This window comes from Anser anser (genome assembly GCF_964211835.1).
Source record: "Anser anser genome assembly, chromosome: Z".
NCBI lineage: Eukaryota > Metazoa > Chordata > Aves > Anseriformes > Anatidae > Anser > Anser anser.
The window spans coordinates 13,274,314-13,282,297 of NC_139723.1; the positions used below are offsets into that span (position 1 = coordinate 13,274,314).

Below are 7,984 nucleotides of genomic sequence, written 5' to 3' on the forward strand. Positions count from 1 at the left end.
AGAAACCTACATGTGCTGTAGGGCCACCCTCATTTAACAGAGTACAAATTACATGACCCTCACACCTAGCTGCTTCCTTCCTTCAAGTCCTGTCAAACTAATTCCTGTCCTTAGATGCCAAAATTAGAATATTGCATTTAAACAAATGATCATTCAACAACTGAAGCACAGATATGTGCACTTGTTTCAGCCTGCCTCCTTGCACCTGCAGTGACTCGAGGCCTCTAGGCCACTAGTTGACCTTGTTGTGTAAATTAGATCTCAATAAGAGCGGGGAGGGGGTGTGTGTGTGGGGTGGTGGAGATTTTATTGTCTTCGCTACCATAGTGTTTAGAAATGTGTCCAGAAAGGCTTAGGAGAAAAAAAAAAAAAAAAAAAGGACCAAGAGCACTGTTGTACAATCTACCGTTCTGCCTGTCTATTTGGCTTTCTTTCTTTATTTTCTTTCAACCATATGACTAACCTCATGTCTTTGTGTTCTGCTTCTGCAGCTGAACAAAATGCACAGTGCTATATTCAGGAGCACCCACTCATTCCTTACAGCTTTTATGACAAAGCTGTCCCTCCACATGTCCAGGTTGGCCTCTGACCCTACACGTTTACTTCAAGTAAACACGCCAGATGGCAGAGAAAAGTGGTGGGGCAAAGAACAACCCTCTGGGGTCCAGGAGTCATGAAATCCTTCTTCACAATGCAAACTTAAAAGCAATGATTTCAACAAATGCCTTAGAGCAAGTTCACAGCTAGAATGAAAGACAGACAGAGAAAAAAATTAAAGCAAGAAATCTTCAGCCCAACTATCTCATTACATACTTTGTTTTCTGTACCACCAGCTACATTAGTAGTAAAAACAAATAAAAATATAAGCGATCATTAGGAAAGACAGATGGACTGAGTTTTTAGACAGAGAGGTGGAGGCGGGCTTGCATGTGTAAGTGAACATTCGAATCTGGAGCTGTAGTACGATGATGACCCCTGCAATATTTCCTGTGCCCCTCTTCTTTCAGAGGGGCACTGTCAGGAGACAAGGGATGAAGCCACTGCTGCTGTAACTAAACATGTCCCTCTGCCCTGTGCAGAAGAGAAGGTTCAGATCAGGGGCACCTCTTTCAGAGGGACCATTACCTGCCACCCGGAAGCATGTAATGGCCTGTAATGGTAATGTAACGGTAATGTAAAGGTGTTGCAGAAAAGCATAAGGTCGAAACCAAGGGCAGCAAGGTTTATAGGGTGGATGATATGTCTTCTTAGCCACTTGACACAGCTGGAAGAAGCAGACACATTTTGAGGTTTACACTCCTTCCCGAGATAGCTCGCCTAATAGGAAATGCCATTTGTGTAAGAAGAAACCACTTCTACCCACAAACAGTACTTCCTGTACACCTGTAGTTTGCCACGACTGCGTCTTGGTTCCTACAGCAGTGTGGGGACAAGGCAGGGAGGTGCTCAGTTCATTGGGCTTTTCCAGTTAATCCCAAAGGAGCTGCAGCAGATAAATCTCTTCAGCCTGCTTCTTGTTTGAGGCCTTAGGATCAAATCATAGAATCATTTAGTTTGGAAAAGACCATTAAGATCATCAAGTCCGACCATTAACCTAACACTATCAAGTCCACCACTAAAACATGTCCCTAAGTGCCACATCCACATGTCTCCTAAATACTCCCATAGAAGATGACTCCATGACTTCCCTGGGCAGCCTGTTCCAATGCCTAACCACCTTTTCCATGAAGACTCCACTGAAGAGTTTTCCACCAAACAGTAAACAATCTTAGCACTAATGTGAAGGGAAAACAAAGTGATGTATCCTCTTTAATACAAAGGCCAAGTAAACCAGTATGCTTATCCCCATTTGTGGACAATAAACACTGGATACAGGCCAGTACTCAACTGCAGTTGCTCCAGATCTAGATGCTGATTTGCTTGCCTAGATGTAGAATCAGGCAGCTTAAAGTAAGTCCCACTGAGGGGTCCTGCTTTTCTCAGACGTTAAGAGTTGCCTGACCCATGCACAAAAGTCAATACATGTCATGGTTTGAATGTGGCCTTTGTAACTCATTCTCTGAAAGTGTTTTTTCCTTGTCAGTCCTAGAGCACTTCACTGTAAGAGGTAAGTAGCCATTGATTTTTCTCTTGCTTTGCAGGTAGACACGGAAGCATGCAGAGTGGAATTGCCTTCCCGAGGCCAAACCACAAGCCTTGCAGCTGTGCTTCTCCCAGATGCCTTTGCTACATCCTGAAATGCCACAGGGAAGAAGGGGAAGCTGGAAGAGATGCAGACTGCCCCCAGCCTAGGTGGTTGCAGACTGGTCCCTTTGGTTCAGCTGCTGCTCATTTTATACCCTTCCACTGCCAACTTCACCTGCAAGATCCATAAAGTAAGCAAAAGAGAACTTTCAATAGGGTCTTTAAAATTTCCAATGTGCATTAAGTCATACTTCAGAAAATATTTAGTATTTTTAATATAAAACTCCCATTCTTCCCAGGGTAGATTTAACTGCTGATATTTCCTAAAACTGGAAATTGGAAACTTAATTACAATTAGGAGCTGTGCATGGAAATATTGTCACATTCCTTTAATTGAAAGGAGGTGTTGCTTGCTCTCTTACTTATTACAGAAAACATTATATTAAAAAAATATAGACACAACAATGGTTATTTCCTATCTTAGACAGATTAAGATATTAATATTGATAATTTAATTTATGTGCATAAAGACATGATTTTGCATATGCACTGTACATGATTGTGTAAAGTGTTTGCAGTTATTTGTTGTGATAGTGATACTTTTGTGATACATTTAAACACAAGTATCAGATAAAGCAGGACAGCTATCCGGCAAAAGCCATTCTAAAAAAGCCCTTAAGCATGCTAAAGCACAGGGTTATGAGGGCACACATAGCTGTTAGCCTCCTTGTGCCCTCTTCTACTGAAAGATCGTCCAATACTGTTGTGATAGAAGAAAGAGAATAGGACAAACCTGTGGCTAGATGACTTGTAGGCTGCAGGTTACTGCCAATCTCTTTCAGGTGATATGACAATGACATCCATAAGGAACTGGCCAGAAAGGGGAAATGCTGGCACATTCTGCATTCAGCTCTGTTAAACAATATATATAAATAAATAAAAATAGAGGTGCATTTGAAAGGTGGCTTTATATCTTTCCCATTTTCTGTACACTCTTGTCTTGAGTCCCAGAACTGCACTCAGCATCTTTTCTTAATTGATTATTAAGGTAGTTGTCCTGTTTCTAAGATATTAGGATGTACTTGAGATATATGTTCAAGTTTTCCTCGCAGTCATGAAAGTTAAAAGCTTGCCTTTTCTAAAACAAAAGTGATGGTCCTCATATAATTACACAACTGCATGGGCTGGATATTGAAAAAGCATCAGCTATCATGAGACTTGAAATAGAAATGCAGTGCTGCCAATACTCTGGGACTCCAGAACTTGGCATCCAACTTCGAAGAAACTGGAGAGAACATGAGGAAATGAACATTGGACAGCAACATGGAATAATAATATTAAGGCAGAGATTTTTTAGGGCAAGTATTTTACTGTGAAGGATGCAAGTTTATGCCTTGTTACAAAATTGCATCTATCGCCTCTCTGACAGTCTCTTTGGTGCTGGACTTTTTTGTCTTCTCACTGTAAGCAAATGAAAAGGTGCACCACTATGCAACTTATTGTTCTATCGGATGTGAAGCTTCTCATTTAGCCTTGGTTGAACAGTGTGTCTGGTTACTTGGCTACCAGCCAAATGCTATAATTAGGGATTTACTGCTCCCTTGGTTACAACAGGGCTAGGCATCAGCGTGCAGAGCACTTGTGTGTTGCACTTCCTCTTGAAATGTTTGCTGCTGAGTCTCCTTCTTCCCCCAGCTTTCACAGAGATGTGGAGATGCTGAATCGGATAGAGGATGGCCAGTATTTCTGGGCAGCATTGAAAGGGATCTTTGTGCTGAGATGAAGGAGTTAGGTGGGTGCTGAAACAAGGGTATGCATGAAACCCACGTGGTTGATCCGCTGCAGAAAGAGCGGTCTCCTTATACATCTGCAGGGCATCTCTGCTAACAGAGCAGTGTGTTGGTTTTGTGCATGGGAGATGTGCCTTCCAGAGGTGATGAGATGTCAGCTCACTGGTTACAGCTCACTGGGTACAAACTCCGGAGCCTTTGAAATGAACCTGCTCAGAGAAGTGGGAGCTCTGAGCTTTGCACTGCAATGAGAGGCTGTGGGGGGCAGGATGGGGAGAGCTGACACTGCTGTAAGCAGACAGTGCATGTCGGTGGCTGTGTCTATGGGGAGGACAGAGGTTGTTTTATTCAATTGATCAGGAAGGTCAATAATATGATTTCCCTCAACCTTTGCAATAAAATTTAAAATTGCTCTCCCTGGACTGAAATTGTCATCCCTGAACTAGAAGCTATCATCCTCCTAGGATGAGGGAATCTCATAAAATATATGAAACCAAATTTGGTTAGAAGTAAAAATCCTGATAAAAATCCTAATAAAAATAGAACCATCACAGACATTTTACAATATTGCAGAAAACACTAATCAAGCTAAAAAAAGGTACTTGGAAACTCAACTCTTTCCCTTGTGGGAAAGGTGCCCAAACTACTCAGCCTTCCAATCCTTACACCTAAAATTACTGATGAAATTCTCATAACAAAATTAATAATTGATACAACATAATAGTTTTGTATCTTAAAACATTTGGCTGAGATTGACGCAAATGGTTGTGACTAGGGAATGCTCACTGATGCTAGTGCCCAGCAGTTGTTAGCTAAATAGAAACACCACTCCTGGGTGTCCCAGCACTTCTAAGCATCCAAATATCACCAATAAATCAGTTTCCTACTGAACACTGAGCTATATTTGGATCAAGTTTATCTGCAGAAAATGTAGCTTCAGCTGGCTGTGCGTTTATGAAAAATGAATAGAAGCTTTACCATTCAATAGACATTTCTGTGGCAAAAAAATGCCTAGAAATAGAGCTGGTCAATGGTATCTACAAATAATCTATTTTTTTTTTCTCCTATCAGTCTTTGACTAAATTCTTATTCTTAAAGCTTGCAAAGCAGTACTTTAAATAGTGGTACCCATGGTCCTTCCAATAACCTGAAAGCAGTGGTAAAGATCTTGCAGGACTGAAAGGTGCTGTTTAATCTGCCTATATTGTTAGCTGCATTTTGGGGTAATATTCATTTAACAAGAAAGTCAGTATCTTGAGCCTTTGACCTTCAGAAGCTATAGATTGTCTTTTGATATATGATGGCTCAACACTAGCAAGGTTGTGGGACTACTCAGAAAACACTGGGTCAACACCTGTTATTTGTTTAGAAATTGCTGTTTTATTCTTTGTACTATATATATAGCTGTACCACAGAAGTGACATGCACAAATAAGGCCATTTTATATCCTCGTTCCTATTAATCTCTCTGAAACACAGGGAGGGAAGAGATGGGATCACAGGCCTGTCCATTTGTGCACTGCCCAGTGATGCAGGCTGCAGACAGCATGTATGAATTGCATAGTGAGTCTGCTTTTACCACTCTGGTGGTGTCTGACCAGAATTTTCTTGGGAAATTTCTGACACAGCACCTTCAGCTGCAAATACTGGGTCAGTATGGCTCTGCATTGTGCATTACCTTTGCCAGTGCTGGCTGGAAGAATTGCAGAGGGGAGGAAGCAGTATGCTTCAGTTTTGATCCCCACCAGAGAGGTGACTTGAAGACAGAAAACTCTTAAGAAAGAAATAGAAGATGAAGAATTCACATCCTGGTGCAATTCCAAGATTCCAAGCTTGATTTTGTTCCCTATTTTTTTTTTTTGGTTTGTTTGTTTGTTTATTTTTTAGATCTGCAGATGCTCCTATTCTCTGCTTTGCATTTCCCATCTGACATATAGTTGACCCTAAAACTTACACAAATCATGATATTTAAAGTAAAAAACAAAGGCTGAAATCTCTCTCTTAAGGGATTTACTACTTGACTTCAGATTTTCTTTCACAAACATGAAAGTCAGAGCCTTAACTTAGTGAAATGAAATTTTCCTGTACTTCAAGATTGCAGGATCTGTATCTTGAAAGAAACCGACAAGCTGTAAGCAAATACAGAGTGGTGCAAGCTTATTAAGTCACCAGACCATCTCTGAATGAAATTTTTATTGCTTTGCTTCACAGAAGGCTTGGTTAATTTTGAAAATCTAGTTGTATGTGTAAAGTTCACATTCACTATTGCGTGGAAGGTGTTAAAAGAAAGTACAGACTGTAATGAAACCAAGGATTTTTTCTATGTGTTTTTCTGTACAGCATCTACACATGTACATGGGGTCACTTTTAGGACATTATACCAATTTAATTGTAATATCTAAATTGCTTTTATATTGTAATAACTTAGTTATAAAGAAAAATGTTTATTCCTAAATGTTGCTAAGGACCCTATTTTTGGGCTAATAAGCTAAAAATAGATGAGGTCAGTTTTGTTTCCTTTCTTTGATAGAAGTTTTCTGTGGACTCTTCTCCAGCTGCCATTGATGAGTAGAGTGGAAAGATTGCTTTACACAGCTTACTGTCAAATTTGCTCCTCTTTCTGCATATCTGGCTACATACTTGCCTTTTTTTGAAACAGAACATCACTGTTGACCTATCATTCAATTTGCAAATCACTGTAACTCTCCATCTTCTTCACCAGATCTGCTTAATCAGTTCTATCCCTTCTGGAAGACCGTTTTGATTTCTATTTTTGTTTGTTCAGTGTGTGAGCAGTTCTTCTGAGCTCCATGAATTTAATAATATTTTTTAATTAAAAAATGGAACAATATTGAACACCTGCAGAGCATTCTGTTCTCCTTCTCATTTGACAGGGAGCTAATAACTACTTTCTTCCACTACCTTCTCTAGTCTGCCCATCATGTTTTACTTCATACTAGTTTCATATTAATAATGATTTTCTTGCTTGTTCTTTGAAGTGTCTCATGTCAAGAGTTTCAGTAATGTGACATGTAACATCTATATTTTGTCTGTTATCTATGAAACGTAATCCTCTGTCATGGAAGAAAATGAGACTGCTTCGACTATATTTAGTTATAGCAAACCCACACTGGTTCTTATCTATATCTTTGTTTCCTTCTAGTTACTTTACCTGAAGTCAAGTTTAAGTTCAATTATTTCTCTAAGTTTTTTCCAGGAATGAAAGTAAAGCTGGAGTTTCCTGGCTTGCCTATCCCCTTTACACTCCTATAAAATAATAGGCAGCTTATTTGCCCATTTTCAACCCTTTGAAATCTTACTTGGCCTCCAAGGTTTCTTAAAAGTCACTAAATCACAAAAACTACTGAAAATGTTTTCTTCACTGGGACCACTGAATTTGTAAATGTAACTTGTTTAAACCATCTCCAATCTCTTTTTTCCCTGTTCTGATTTTTTCATAATTTTTCATTGCTGTTGATACTGATAGAAAACTTATCATAGCTGAATTATGCAATGAAACTAAGCTCCAAAAGCCACCCATAATGACTTTAACGAAAATAATAAGAAGACTTTGTAAATTAAAAAAAAACTTTGCTGATCTGCTAGTGAGAGTCTGCAAGACGTCCACCATATTCATTTCTTCACTAAAACCTCTCAGTGTATTTAGGTGTTGGCTTAAGTAGTAGTGTGTCCTCTCAGTATGAAATGCATACATTTTCCCTCAATTTTCTTGCAGTGCTTTTTCTATGTCATTGATTCTGTGATTGTGATTTGAAGTCAGTTTAGATACAATATTTATTTTCTTTCACAGGACTAAAAGAAAATAGTATAGCTATAACTTTAATGTCAGGATGCTTTTAGTGGGTAATTCAATCCAAACTGTAGGTTTGTCATGGTCTCTGAAAACCCAAGCCTTTTTTTTTGGAGTAAAGAGAAACAATGACAGCTCAGAGGCTTTGAGTTATGGGTGGCAATTTTTAGAGGCAGAGTATGGAAATCATGTATGGAAAT

The 7,984-nt window shown here is 39.4% G+C and overlaps 1 protein-coding gene across 2 annotated transcripts in view; it reads right to left on the reverse strand.

Moving 5' to 3' along the window:
- ELAVL2 (ELAV like RNA binding protein 2) overlaps window positions 1-7,984 on the reverse strand; it is a 342,584-nt gene that overhangs the window by 164,819 nt on the left and 169,781 nt on the right. The window lies entirely within an intron of this gene.